This window comes from Oryctolagus cuniculus, chromosome X (assembly GCF_964237555.1).
Source record: "Oryctolagus cuniculus chromosome X, mOryCun1.1, whole genome shotgun sequence".
Taxonomy (NCBI): Eukaryota; Metazoa; Chordata; class Mammalia; order Lagomorpha; family Leporidae; genus Oryctolagus; species Oryctolagus cuniculus.
In genome coordinates this window covers 29,817,232-29,833,024 of record NC_091453.1, presented here as the reverse complement: position 1 = coordinate 29,833,024, position 15,793 = coordinate 29,817,232, and positions in this window count along the sequence as shown.

Genomic DNA, 15,793 nt, shown 5'->3' with positions numbered 1-15,793 from the left:
ATATAGTCCAAGCATCTCACATTCTAGTGCTCTGAATTAAGTTCAGAAAAAGATATCAGACTATCTAAGGACATGGATATTTCTTAGGTTATTCTCCAGAAGTAGACCCTAATTTGAGAATTCACGTTCTTATGATTTATTTAAAAAGTACTCCAAGGAGAAATTGGCAAGGGAAGCAGAATGGAGAGGGGGAAGAAGCCAAGAAAGACTGGCAGTCCAGGTGATATCCCAGGCTCAGCCTGATCTTACAAGGACGCTCTGAAGGATGTTAAATAAAATGTAAAGGATTCCATTGGTTTGGACTGAGCTCATGCCCTAGGCTCAACAGACCAAAGCAAAATGGAATTATAGGGGCCAGTGCTGTGGCATAGTTGGCTAAACCTCCACCTTCTGTGCCAGCATCCTATATGGACTCCAGTTTGAGTCCCAGTTGCTCCTCATCCAATCCAGCTCTCTGCTAATAGCCTGGGAAAGCAGTGGAAAATTGCCCAAGTGCTTGGGCCCCTGCACCCATGTGGGAGACCCAGAAGTTCCTGGCTCCTGGCTTTGGATTGGCCCAGCTCCATCTGTTGCGGTCATCTGGGAAACGAACCAGTGAACGGAAGAGCTTTATCTCTCCCTCTCTCTGTAGCCCTACAGATGGAGGTATTTGTACCTCTCAAATAAATAAATAAAATTTTTTTTAGAAAAGGAATTATATATGTTGAAGTTTCATCAAGCTGAAACTAAATTGTTTCTCTTTTTGAGAAATTAAGAGAAAGAGAATGAAAGTGGCTGAATCCCCAGATGGGCCAGTTTTTAGTCAACCTCATCAGGAAGTTGTCTCTGCTTTGACTCTTCCAAAAAGGTAACCTGAAGTAACTTGATGTTAATCAATAAGGTTTTTTCTATTGTTCTGTTTCTTTGCTTCCACCTAACAAAACCCACTTATCTGCTTTTGGCCAGTGGATACTCTCATTCTATTTTGTGATGCCATAGTCTTCGTATATGGCCTCCAGGTCGCTGAAGTATGTATGGGAAGAGAGGGCTGGAGCGTTTGTGCCCTAGTTCTTACAGCGTGTAAGAACCATTGGCCAGAACTAGTCACCTCGTCCCATCAACAACAGGAGGATGGGTAATGTGGAGGAGGCATGGATATTGATTGAGCAGTAAAAGTTCTGCCACAGCTTTTATTATTCACTATCTATTTGCCCAGAAATTTCATACTATTCTCACCCATACATCAATCTTGACAAATCTTAGACTGCAACCTACTAAATTTTAATTGTTTTTATTTAAAAAATAATAAGAGGCTCTTTGGGGAAGAGGAGCAGAAAATAAGCTAAAAACAAAGAGGGATATGTATGATTTCCTATTTTATATTGTTGGACATTTTTATCTGTTGCATCATTCCTATCAAACCTAGACTCCTTTGGTTCCTGATAAGTATCTTGAATCATGATCTAATGTCTAGTTTGTTTAGCTTAGGCCATAACCAATTCCTGGCTCCAGACCCAAAAGCTGAGGAAAGGCTAATGGCATTTTCAAATTTCCTTGATGATTTCTCCTTGGAGTCATAAAGAATATAACAATAATGTGCATGTGTATAAGCATATTGAAGCATCATTGCTCTCTAATTGACACATTTGTCTGAGAAACCTAGACTTGAACTAGAAAATAGACATATTATGTGAAAAGAATGCCCAATAACTTAAAAATTTTGTAGTTTTGGGGGAAAGGGAGAGTAAAATGTAAACTTATTAAAGCTAAGGTATGCAGGCACCATGGCTCACTAGGCTAATCCTCCGCCTGCAGCACTGGCACCCCGGGGTTCTAGTCCCGGTCGGGGCACCGGATTCTGTCCCGGTTGCCCCTCTTCCAGGCCAGCTCTCTGCTGTGGCCCGGGAAGGCAGTGGAGGATGGCCCAAGTGCTTGGGCCCTGCACCCCATGGGAGACCAGGAGAAGCACATGGCTCCTGGCTTCGGATCCGCGCAGCTGTAGTGGCCATTTGGGGGGTGAACCAACGGAAGAAAGACCTTTCTCTCTGTCTCTCTCTCTCTCTCTCTAACTCTGCCTGTCAAAAAAAAAAAAAAAAAAAAAAGCTAAGGTAAAATGTTGCATTCACAAGAAAAACAAACCCTTCTCAAAAAACTTGAAATAATTACATAATTTTAATTGAAATCTCAGAAAGAGTGGGTAAAGTATGGAATTTTGTCTATTTCTTGTCGAGCTGGCAGGAAATTCTCCTTACAGGAGGGGGGAGAAAGCTGTTTTTCATGTTTGTGTCTTTGTCATCTTTTGTGTTTGTGTTTGTAGAAACAGTCCCCATCACCTTCGAATGTGACATTTCAGGACTGTCAATCACAGCTACCATTTTGAAATCACTTTGTGCTCGAATGTTTATTTTTTTCCTTGGTGTAGGCAACCAAAAGTCTTATTGCTGGGCACTAGGCCTGCCTTAGACTTGTCAATATTGATACAACCTGGGCAGGGGTCAGTTTTCCACCCCCTTTCTCTTTCTCCTTAACTCCTAAGTTGACTCAGGCTCTTGGCTCAAAATTGCCTACCTGCAGATGACCTCAAAATTCACATCTGCACCCCAGATCTCTCCCTCTGACCCTGGGGTGCTATTCTCCTCTTTACTTGAGTATCTCTTACGCATTTCCAAATCAGAACTCTTTTTTATCCTTTTTCAAAACATTTATTTTATTTATTCGAAAGGCAGAGTTATAGAGAAGTAGAGACACACAGAGAGAGGAATCTTCCATCCTCTGGTATGTTTCCCAAAGGGCCACAACTTCCAGAGGTGGGGCCAGGCCAAAGCCAGGAGCCTGAAATTCCCTTCAGGTCTCCCACATGAGTTTCAGGAGCTCATGCACTTGGCCCATCATCGGCTGCCTTCCCAGGTGCATTAGCACAGAACTGGATCAGAAGTAGCAGCAAGGACGTGCACCTGTGTTCGTATGAGATGCTGGCATTGCAGGTGGTAGTTTAGCATGCTATGCTACAATACTGGCTCCAACATCACCATGTTGAGTGAAATGCAGATGCTAGACAGAAGGCTTGGTAACTGGACCTGAGCCAAGAAGATGAGTCCTGACTGACTGAGAGGCTATCAGGGCCATCACTGGCTTGGCCAAGGCCAAGGTCTCCCAGTTATAACCTGGTGCCTTTGCAGAGAGGCCTAACGGGAGGGAAAGATGCATCTCTGGCTGTAGCCAGAGTTCTCCATTGCTGACTGGAGGCATCGATCAGAACTCTTGATTCTTCCTCTATGTCAATCATTCTTATTGCTGTCAATGAGAACACAACTACATCAGCTGTTCAGGATAAAAGCCTCCACATCCTTGATTCCGCTTTTCCCTTCAGATCTTACAGCCAACCCAGCAAGTTCTTCAGGAATTCTGCATTCAGAGTATTTCCGGAATCTAGCCACATTTCACCACTCCACCACTACCAACTAAATCCAAGTTTTTACTAAGAGGTAAGTGTTAATTTGTCCGTGAATTATCCCCTGCAGAGAGGGAATTGGCCTCCTGCAAATCTCCATAGAAACTGGCCAAGGCCAGTACTTAAGGCAATCAATCCTGGTCAACCACTAGGCTTGGATCTCAGCCCTCCAAATATGCCTTGGATAGGGGCTGGCTGGTGCTTTTCCAATCATAAACACTAATGTGGCAAATCCTGCTGTTAGTTTTTTGTGTCAGGCAGCGGCAACAAGGAGCTTGGATTGTCCCCTCACTCCTGTAAAACTAAAAGAAGATATGGCAAGGCACAGGTGGAACAAAGCTCTGCTGTTGTTATATCCTGGTTACTGGTCACACGAGAAGAGAAACTGGCCGGAAGGCATCCTATCACATCAGGGAAGAGTCTGGTTCTTCCCTAATCACTCAGCATAAAAACCCCACATCCCAAAAGTCATGTCCCCTTTTCACACCCGGCATCTGGGGTGAAGCTACCTCAGAGTGTGAGGGGCATCAGGGGACTCATATTTCTGCAACAGATGCTGTTTCTGCAGGTCTAGTTGGTTCACCATCAGAACAATTGCATGTTCTATAATATCCAACTCAGAAGCCTATTTCAATTAAATGGGAATATGGTTAACAGTTGCTCATACCAAAATATCTAAGTGCCATTGCTGATACCTCTTCTATGCCAACCATAAATTCAATCCATCAACAAATATGCAAAAGCTCTACTTTAAAAAAATTTTTTTGAGGAGTAGGAATTGTGGTACAGTGGGTAAGCTGCCACTTGGGAAGTTCACATCCCATATCAGAGTGCTGGGGTTCGAGTCCCACCACTGTTTCCTATCCAGTTTCCTGCTAATACTCCTGAGAGACAGAAAATGATGGTCTAAATACTTGGAATCCCACCACCCACGTGGAAGACCCAGATTGAGTTCCAGGCTCTGGGCTTTGACCTGGCCTAACCCCAACTAGGACATTTTGAGAGTGAGCCAGTGGATAAAATCTCTCTCACACTCTCTCGCTCTCTTACTCTCTTGCTCTGTCACTCTTTCAAATAAAAAAAAGGAAATAAATAAATTTTTAAAAATGTGTTTGAAAGAGATACACAGAGAGAAACAGGGAGAGAGAGAGAGAGAGAGAGAGAGAAGGAGGGAGAGGGAGAGGGAGAGGGAGAGGGAGAGGGAGAGGGAGAGGGAGAGGGAGAGGGAGAGGGAGAGGGAGAGAGAGAAAACAAACTCCTAGCTGCTGATTCACTGCGCTGGATTGAAGTCAGGAGCCTGGAACTCAGTCACTTGCGCCATCACTTGTGGCTTTCCAGGGTCTGCATTAGCAGGAAGGTGGAGTTAGGAGATGTAGCTGGATATTGTTCTGTTGTATGACGTGAATGTATTAACTGCTAGGCAAAATGCCTTCCCCAAAATTCTACTTTTAAAATATAGTCAAGGGTCGGGGGAGGAGCGGTTCTGTGCCATAGCAGGTAAACTCGCCTCCTGTAGTGCCAGCATCCCCTATGGGCACCTGTTTGAGTCCTGGCTGCTCCACTTCTGAGCCAGCTCTATGTTAGTGTGCCTGGGAAAGCAGTGGAAGATGGCCCAAGTCCTTGAGCCCCTGCACCCGCGTGGGAGACCTGGAAGAAGCTCCTGGCTCCTGGCTTTGGATTGGCACAGCTCTGGCCTTCGCAGCCATCTGGGAAGTGAATCAGCGGATGAGAGACACCTCTCTCTCTCTCTCTCTCTCTCTCTCTGTAACTCTGCCTTTCAAATAAATAAATCTTTATATATATGTATGCATGTGTGTATATATATATATATATATATATATAGTCGGTATTCTATCATGTTTCACTGCATTGACTTCCTAAGCAGACTGCTGATTTCCACAAAAGACCCAGAATGATCTTTTATAAATATGCATCAGGCCATGTTATTCTGTAGTTCAAAATACCCCAGGTGCTCTCATCACGTGAAAAATATAGGCTCAGGCCTTACCATAGCCGTAGACTTGACATGATCTGGTCCTCAGCTTATTTTCATCCACGCTTGCCCTTGTGCCTTCTGCTGCAGCCACAGTGACCTCTTTCTTCATCTTGAATGTGCCAAGCTTGATCCCCACCTCTGCCAGCAATGGTCTTCTCCCAGCCTTTGAATGACCTTTCTTCCCATGTCTCCATTCATGGGTGCATTTCCTGATCAGCCCTTCACTCTGCATTCCTTTTGTATTTACTTCTTTGTGCTTATCCTCACCTGAGAGTTCACTGTATATTTGCTTAGGTGCTTGTCTGTCTACCTAATGCAACGTCAGCTTCATGAGAGCTACGACCTTGTCTGTCTTGTTTGCCACTCTATCCTGAAGGCCTAAAACATGGCCTGACACTGCTCACAAAGTATTTGTTGAATAAATAAATGAGCGGTACTGAAAAAAGTTTGGAAAATCATTTCTCAGCTGTCTGGGAAAGGCAGGAGATATTTCTGAAAATGTAATTATTCATCAATTCAGTAAGAAAAGGCAGGATTTTCTGCACTTGATAGGTGCTTAATAAATACAGATTGAATAAATGAATAAATAAAATGAAGCTGTCTTTATTCATCACATAGAACAACTGTGGAATACCTTCAAGTCTGTTATTTATTCTTGACTCAAGGCACCAAAGATGTTTTTAAAGATTAAGTTTTAATTGAAAAAGTCATAAATTTGGGGCAGAGAAGCTGTTCAATATGTGAAAAAAGTCTTATGGGAAAAATAAGGAAGTGTCAGATATGATGAGTGGTATCTTTTTTTTGCTAGTGGAAGATCAAGAAATATAATCTTTCTTTGAACATCTAGTCAATGACTATTCATCGTTTCGAATGTGTACATTAATTATAAGCTGTCAGTACAAACTCTAAGAATAATTCTTTCCATGTGAAATTGACCTTAAGTAAGATTAAAACTGATCTTATGTGAATTTGTTGAGCTACTAGAGAAAGTAGTGATCCTGAGACATGCAAAGTTAATTAAAAATATATTTCTAAATGAATGTCACATTTTATACTAAAGGAAGTGATTATTTCTTCATACTGTGAAATTTAAGAATTTGACAAAAATGAGATTTGACAGTGGAGTCTATTATTTTATAGCAGAAATATAAGAGCTTGAAGTTCAAATACGACTGAAACAGTTCTGTCTCATTCTATTGAGAAAGTTATTGCTTCCTAGCCTGCCAGTAGTTTTACAGGCATCCTAATATGAGAGTCAAGGACCTTGGGTCTGCTTATAGCCAGGACTGAGTTCACCATTTCCTTAGGTGTTCTCCAGCAGGGACTTGTTGAGCAGCCATGCAGAGAAATAAACAATGTTTGAAATAGAAAGCAATGACAGTTCAATGTCTCAAATAACCTTCACATGGAGCCTCCTAAATCTCTTTTCTTTACCCATAAAACAGATGAAATAAGTGAGGTTGTAAGAAGTTGACAACTTTCCCCAAACTGCAAAGAGTTTCCAGGTTGGGGTGACTACGACACAATTGCATTGGCCGGCGCCTCAGCTCACTAGGCTAATCCTCCACCTTGCGGCGCCGGCACACCGGGTTCTAGTCCCGGTCGGGGCGCCGGATTCTGTCCCGGTTGCCCCTCTTCCAGGCCAGCTCTCTGCTGTGGCCAGGGAGTGCAGTGGAGGATGGCCCAAGTGCTTGGGCCCTGCACCCCACGGGAGACCAGGATAAGTACCTGGCTCTTGCCATCGGATCAGCATGGTGCGCCAGCTGCAGCGTGCCAGCCGCGGCGGCCATTGGAGGGTGAACCAACGGCAAAAGGAAGACCTTTCTCTCTGTCTCTCTCTCTCACTGTCCACTCTGCCGGTCAAAAAAAAAAAAAAAAAAAAAAAAAAAACGACACAATTGCATCAAGGGTCTGTAAATGGTAGCAGCCTTGGAGGAGCGGATGATCAGTTTGACTTGCTCCCCCAGTAAGTAGTGTGAATGGGGTTATTTAAGTGGAGAATTCTGGGCGTAAATGAAAATTTTTTATTCTTTTTTTAATTTTTATTTTATTTATTTGAAAGACAGAGTTACAAAGAGAGGTAGAGAGAGAGAGAGGCCTTCCATCCGCTGGTTCACTCCCCAGTTGACCGCAATGGCCGGAGCTGCACCAATCCAAAGCCAGGAGCCAGAAGCTTCTTGCGGGCCTCCCAAGCGGGTACAGGGGCCCAAGCACTTGGGCCATCCTCTACTGCTTTCCCAGGCCAAAGCAGAGAGCTGGATCAGAAGAGGAGCAGCCGGGACTAGAACCGGCACCCATATAGGATGCCGGTGCTTCAGGCCAAGGCTTTAACCCACTGCTCCACAGCACCGGCCCCAAGTGGAAATTTTTGATCTGGAGTTCAGGAAGTAGGCTAAGAACAGAAATTGACATTGACCTAATATTTGAACCAAGAACTAGATAAATGATTCAGGTGGATGTTACTGGAGAAACAAATGGAGGCCTTAAAGGAAAGAGATGCCAGGGTAGGGATGGATTCTATAGCATAATGAGGATCAAGAGAAGAAAAGAATTTTATAGAAAAGTTGCCCCCTTGGATCAGATACTGTTACTCCTTTGGATTGAAGAGCGAGACCTTTGAAATAAAATGGACATTAGGGTTCTTCCCTCTACCACGGAGCCCCCAGCAGTTTAGTCGAGCACTAGGAGATGATTTCAGTAATTATGTATTTGTTTGAGACTCAGAGACAGAGAGAGCTCCTATCTGCTGGTTCATTCTCCAAATGCTAAAGCTAGGAACTCAATCTAGCTCTCCCATGTGGGTGTCAGGGATCTAAACACGGCATCACTTGCTGCCCTCAGGGTGCACATCGGTGGAAAGCTGGAATCAAAAATGGAGCTGGAACTCAAACCCAGGCCCTCTGACATGGGATGCAAGCATCCCACTTGGTGGCTTAGGCGCTAGACCAAATGTCTGCCCCGAGTGATGATTTCAATAACCCTATTACTCACCTAAATAAGGCAGGGCTAATTTTAGAACCACGGTGAAGCAACAGGACACACTTTGTTAGAGGATTTATTTCCTCCTTAAAGAAAAGTCCTTTTTTCTTAGTGTTCTTTGGTACACTTTGAATCCTTACATTTTTCATTTTGTGTATAAAATAATTTTCATTATCTTTATGAAGTAATTTGCAGAGAATTTATTTAAAAAGAAAAAGACTAGATAAAAATCTTAATTTTCCTATTATGCTAACAGCGTTGCTCTTAAAGTGATTTTTCCAAAGTTCAAAAGGTGCTTAAATTTAGAGCCGAGAGTCTTTTTTCTTTTGGCATCTTTTAGAAACCAAAGCTCGCCCCTGATTTATGCCTTTGATGAGACGCACAGTATGTTGTAAGAGAAGATGTCCTCTCAATGCTTTGAAGGAGCTCATAAAATGCTACAAAAGACGCCAGAAGAGATTACTCATTAATGCTAGCACATAGCTCATGGTTCATTCGCTTGAATTTATACTATGAAATTGTTTATTGACTTGATTGACTGTGCATATTGACAATGACTAAAGCTGCTCTTTAGAATCACCTGGTTCCCCGCCCCCCTTGAGGTTATCTCCTTAAGCAAATAATAGTTGGAGGAAGAAGAAGCATAATATATTTTGTGTGTGTGTGTGCTTCATAGACTTTATTTTTTACACAGTTGAGTGGGAAGTAAAGAGAGTTTCCGTATAGTCCTTGTCCCCCACATAAGCACAATGCCCTCCACTGTTGTCATTTAGCACTTGTGAACAACTGATGGGCATGCATTGATGTGTTCTTATCACCTGAAGTCCATAGCTTACATTAGGGCTTAATCTTGGTGTTGTACATGAAGTTTCATAAACATAGCATGATTATATAGAATGTCATACCAGAATAGTTACAGCACCCTAGAAATGCTCCATGCTCCACCTGTTCACCCCTCCCCCTCTTTCCATCCTAATCTTTGGCAACCACCAATCTTTTTAGGTTTCCATAGTTCTGCCTTTTACAGAAAGTCACATAATTGGAATCATACAGTATGCAGCCCTTTCAGATTGGTTTCTTTTACTCAGTAAAATATGCACTTAAGAGTTTTCCATGGGGGCCAGCCCTGTGGCACAGTGGGTTAATCCTCCGCCTGTGGCGCTGGCATCCCATATGGGAGCCGGTTCTAGTCCCAGGTGCCCCTTTTCCAATCCAGCTCTCTGCTGTGGCCTGGGAAAGCAGTAGAAGATGGTCCAAGTCCTTGGGCCCCTGCACCCACATGGGAGACTGGGAATAAGCACCTGGCTCCTGGCTTCAGATTGGCACAGCTCCAGCCGTTGTGGGCATCTGGAGCATGAACCAAAGGAAGGAAGATCTTTCTCTCTGTCTCTTCCTCTCACTGTAACACTACCTCTCAAATAAATAAATACAATCTTTAAAAAAATTTTCCATGTCTTTTCATGGCTTTATAACACATTTATTTATTTATTTAAAGATTTAATTTTTCATTTGAAAGGCAGAGTTCCAGACAGGCAGAGAGAGAGAGAGAGAGAGAGAGATCTTCCATCCACTGGTTCACTCTCCAGATGGCCACAATGGCTGGAGCTGTGCCGATCTGAAGCCAGGAGCCAGGAGCTTCTTCTGGGTCTCCCACGCAGGTGCAGGAGTTCAAGGACATGGGCCATCTTCTGCTGCTTTCCCAGACCATAGCAGAGAGCTGGATTTGAAATAGAGCAGCCATGACCCAAACCAGCACCCATATGGATGCCAGCGATGCAGGCGGCACCTTTACCTGCTACGCCACAGCACCAGCCCCAGCTCATTTATTTTTAGTGCTAAATAATATTTCATTGTCTGGATGTACCACAGCTGTCCATTCACTTACTGAAGGACGTCTTAGTTGCTTCCAAGTTTTGACAATGATGAACAATAAACGGCTACAAACATCCACGTGCAGACATTAGTGTGTGTGGACATCGGTTTTCAACTCATTTGGGGAAATATCAAGGAGCATACTTGCTGAATCATGTGGTGAGAGCCTGTTTAGTTTTGTAAGGAACTGCCATACTGTCTCCCAAAGTGACTGTACCATTTACATTCCCACCAGCAATGAATGAGAGTTCTTACTGCTCCACATCCTCACCAGCTTTTGGTGTTGTCTGTTCCTGATTTTGGCCATTCTGATAGTTGTGCGATAGTATCTCATTGTTGTTTTAATCTGTAATTCTCTAATGAGATATTATGTGAAGCATATTTTCGTATATTTATTTGCTGTCTGTATGTCTCCTTTGGTGGGGTGTTTGGGGATTTTGCTCACTTTTTAATCAAGCTGCTCATTTTCTTATTATTGAGTTAAAGGGATTTTTATATATTGTGAACAACAGTCTTTTACAAATGGTTTTTCTTCCCATTCTCTTGACATTGTTTTTCACAGAGCAGAAAAATTTTAATTTTAATAAAGTCCAGCTTATCAATTTTCTCTTTCACAGATAGTTTCTTTGATGTTGTAAAGGGAACCTTTACAAATACCAAATGGTCTTCAACCCCTGGAAATTGTTGTAATTAACCTAGGGGAGGCTTGGGCATCCTCATTTTTAAAGCTCACCATTCCATTCTAAGAGTGAGAAGCCCAGGTCTAAAGCTGTAGTGCCCTTTCCCTAATTCCAGGCACCAGCTTTCTATGATTAAAAAGCCAAAACAGGCTGGCACCACGGCTCACTAGGCTATTCCTCCACCTGTGGCGCCGGCACCCTGGGTTCTAGTCCCGGTTGGGGCACCGGATTCTGTCCCGGTTACCCCTCTTCCAGTCCAGCTCTCTGCTATGGCCCGGGAGTGCAGTGGAGGATGGCCAAGTCCTTGGGCCCTGCACCCCACGGGAGACCAGGATAAGCACCTGGCTCCTGGCTTCGGATCAGCGCAGAGCCAGCCATGGCGGCCACTTGGGGGGTGAACCAATGGAAAAAGGAAGACTTTTCTCTCTGTCTCTCTCTCTCACTGTCTAATTCTGCCTGAAAAAAAAAAAGCCAAAACAAAGCTGTTGCTTGCTTCTCTGGTGACAACTCACTTCCCTAGTTTTCCTCTAATCCTTTTGATCTCTCCTTTTTTCCTTTTTCTTAAGATTTATTTTCTTTGAAAGGCATAGTTACAGAGAGAGGGAGAGACAGAGAGAAAAAGAGCAAAAGAGATCTTCTATCCATGGTTCATTCCCAAAATGGTTGCCATGACCAAGGCTGGGACAGGCCAAAGCCAGGAGCCAGGAGCTTCATCTGGGTCTACCACATAGGTGGCAAGGGACTAAACACTTGGGCCATCTTCCTCTGCCCAGGTCCATTAGCAGGGAGCTGGATTGGAGCACCTGGGACACAAACCAGTGCCCATGTAGGATGCTGGTGTCACAGGCAACAGCTGGCCCCCTGGCCCCTTCTTTTCCAAATCATTCAATATAGGTGATCTCCAGGGTTCTTTCCTAGTTCCTCGTCTTTCCTTTAGCTAAATTCTCTAGGTGATCTCATGTTGCATAGCTTTACATACCCCCTTGGGCTGACAACTTCCTAATGCATAGCTCTAGCTCTGAAATTGCCCCTGAAAACCAGATTTGGATATCAAACCACTTTCTCTACATTTCACCTTGGATGTCATAAAAGAATGTCAAACTGAACCCATTCTAAACAGAATGAATGATTGAAGCTCAAATCTTTATCAAATCTTACTTTCCTTACTCCATTATGTAACAGGAATCATTCACATTCTTTCTCCCCCCAACCCACACACACATTTTACCTGCCACATCCAATCCAGAAGCAAATTTTGTATATTCTGCCCCAAAACATATGCAAAATCTGTCCACTTCCCTCCGTTTTCACTACCTCAACCTTGGTGCAAGCTTCCAACTTCTCTTGCTGGGAGACTTCAATGACCCCTCTCTCTCTTTTTTTTTTAACTTTTATTTAATAAATATAAATTTCCAAAGTACAACTTTTGGATTATAGTGGCTTTTTCCCCCCATAATGTTCCTCCCACCCACAACCATCCCATCTCCCACTCCCTCTCCCATCTCATTTTTATCAAGATTAATTTTGAATTATCTTTATATACAGAAGATCAACTTGGTATATACTAAGTAAAGATTTCAACAGTTTGAACCCACACAGAAACACAAAGTATAAAGTACTGTTTGAGTACTGGTTATACCGCTAATTCACATAGTACAACACATTAAGGACAGAGATCCTACATGGGGAGCAGGTGCACAGTGACTCCTGTTGTTGATTTAACAATTGACACTCTTATTTATGGTGTCAGTAATCACCTGAGGCTCTTGTCATGAGTTGCCAAGGCTATGGAAGCCTCTTGAGTTCGCCAACTCCGATCTTATTTAGACAAGGAATGACCCCTCTCTTGCCACTCCTTGTCCCTCCTCACCTCTATATCTGCCCATGAGCCATCTCTACATAGGAGTCAGATTAAGTTTCTAGAAATGTGAATCACTACTTTAAACTCATCAATGAAGTTCCAACCAATTTCAAGCAGATCTACATAAGTTTCCTAGGAGTTCATAAAGGTGAGAGATTTCAAACAACAGAAATGTATTGTCTCATAATTTTAGAGGCTAGAAGTCTGAAATCAAGGTGTCCTGAGCAGGACCATCCTCTCTGGCAACTCTAGGGGAGAATCCTTCCTTGGACTTCTAGCTTCTGGTGTTTGCCAGCAATCTTGGGCATTCCTTGGTTTATAGCTGCATTTCTGTAGTCATATGACCATCTCCTCCCAGTGTGTCCTTACACAGTCCTCCCTTTGAACATATTTAGATCTGCTTCTAAAATTCCCTTGTTTATAAGGACACTGGTCAGATTGGATTAGGGTTTACCCCAAAGGCATCATTTCAACTTGATCAACTCTGTAACACCCTATTTCCTAATAAAGTCACCTTCTGAGGTACTAGGGGCTAGAGTTTCCACATATAATTTTTATTGGTGGGGGACTGGGAGGAGATACAATGCAACCCCTTACAAAAACTGAACTCCCTACAAGGGCCCAAATAGCTCTGTGTCGGCCCTCTGGGTCATCAAGTTCCATAACAGCAGATTGAACCAACCATGGATGGAAAATGTTGGGGAAAAAAATTGTGTCTGTGCTGAACACCAACACATTTTCTTCTTTTCATTATTCTCTAAACAATACAGTATGATAACTATTTACATAACATTTACATTATTTTAGATATTATACATTATTTATGCTTTCAAAATGTTTACAAATAATTAATTATTTTAAAGGCAATTAATTATTTTAAAGAGAGGGAGAAACAGAGAGAAATTTTCCATCTGCTGGTTCATTCCTCAAATGACCATAACAGCCAGGTCTGGGAGAGGCTGAAGCCAGGACCCAGGAACTCCATCCTGGTCTCCTACAGGGACCCAAGTACTTGGGCCATCTTTCACTGCTTTCCCAGGGGCATTAGTAGGGAACTAGATTGGAAGCAGAAAAGCAAGGACTTGAACTGGTGCTCTGATATGAGAATCCAGCATTGCAAGTGTTGGCTTAACCAACTGCACCACAACACTGGCCCCTCATAAATTATCTAAAGATGAGTTAAAGTGGAGGGGAGGATGTGCATAGCTTACACACAAGTACTATACCATTTTGTAAAAGGTACTTGGGCGTTCTCAGAGTTTCGTATCCTCAGGAGGTTCTGGAAACAATCTCCCATGGATACCAAGGTATGAATACATGTGGCTCCTGCTTCCATCTCTGACCACATCTCCTAGCATCCCCTCTCGTTCTATTCCAGCCACCCTGGCACTTCCGATCAGTAAGTTTCCTCATAGCATTCAAATACAGACACCACCTCCACAGAGAGACTAGCTCTGATCACCCTATTATGTCACCTCCCTTCCTGCACTACACTAGCTACTCTATATTGTTATCTCCATTTTCCTCATTAGCATTTGCCATACTCCAAAGTCACCTTGTAAATACATTGTCTCTCTCACTGTGGCAAATGCTACTGGTTATCTCCCCAAATGCCATTCATCCTCTTTCATTGCTAGAGAGTTTGTGGTTGGTCTGCTACGTACCCAGCCCCAAGGCATGATTGGATCGAGTTATTGAGGGCAGTTGGACTGAGTGTATGGTTAGGTTCTGGTCAGTGGAATTAAGAGGAAGCCTTCAAGTTTTCTAGAAAGATCTTTCTCCTGATTGAGGAAGCACACAAACAATAAATTCTCTCCTTGCCTCTTGACTTCTAAATTTCAGTGTGTTTCTAGAGTTCCACCAGCTATCTTGTGTCTACAAGTTGACCTGCTGGAAGAGAACAGAAGCCAATAATGCTGATTATGATAGAAGTGGAATGAGCATGGGTTTTTGTTCATTTGCTTTTTAATCTTTGACAAATGAGTTTTCATATATAGCTATTTGTTTATTTAAAAGGCAGAGAGAGAGAAAGAGAGAGAGAGAGAGAGAGAGAGAGAGAGAGAGAGAGAACCTATCTACTGTTTTACTCTCTAAATGTTCACAGCAGTTGGAGTTGGGTGAGGCTGAAGCTAGAGCTGGGATTTCTCTCCAGGTCTCCCACATGGGTAGCAGGAGCCCACATACTTGAGCTTTCACCTGCTGCCTCCCAGGGTACGCATTAATAAAAAGTTGGAATCAGAAGCAGAGCCAGGATTTGCACCCAGGCACTCCAATATGGGATGTTGGTACCCCAAGCTGCATCTTAACCTCTATACCAAATGCCTGCCCTGGGCTTGGGTTTTTGATGATACCATGGAGCCACTGTGCCAGTCCTAGAACCTATACCCACTTCTTGACTGAGTACCATGAATTTCCTTATGTTTTAGGCCATTAATACTTAAGGCTTTCATTATTTGCTTTTAATGTGTCCTCACTGACACTCTTTGCCACCATAACCATTGGAACTGTGTCCTATCTGACACTGGAGCCCCTGAGATGACAATGACAAAGAAAAAGAGAGAGAGAGAGAGAGAGAGAGAGAGAGAGAACTCTTCTACTCACTGGTTCATTCCCCCAAATGCCCACAATAGACAGCTAGGGTTGGCAATCCAAAGCCCAAAACTCCATCCAGGTTTCCCATGTGGGTAGTAGGCCCCCAAGCACTTGAGACATCACCTGTTGCTTCTTACAGTCTGCATAAGTAGGAAGCTGGACAGGAAGTCGCAAGGTGGAACTTGAACTGACAATCCATTATGGCATGCAGGCTATGCCACAATGCCCGCCTTAACAATAATTTTTAAATGGATATTTTCATAAAAGAATATTTGCTGGATGAATGCAAGGGTGAATGAAAGTACCTGTTTGCACCCCATGTCATGCTATTTATCTTTATTCCTCTGTCTCAGTTTTCCTTTTCCACTTATATCACCTCCCCC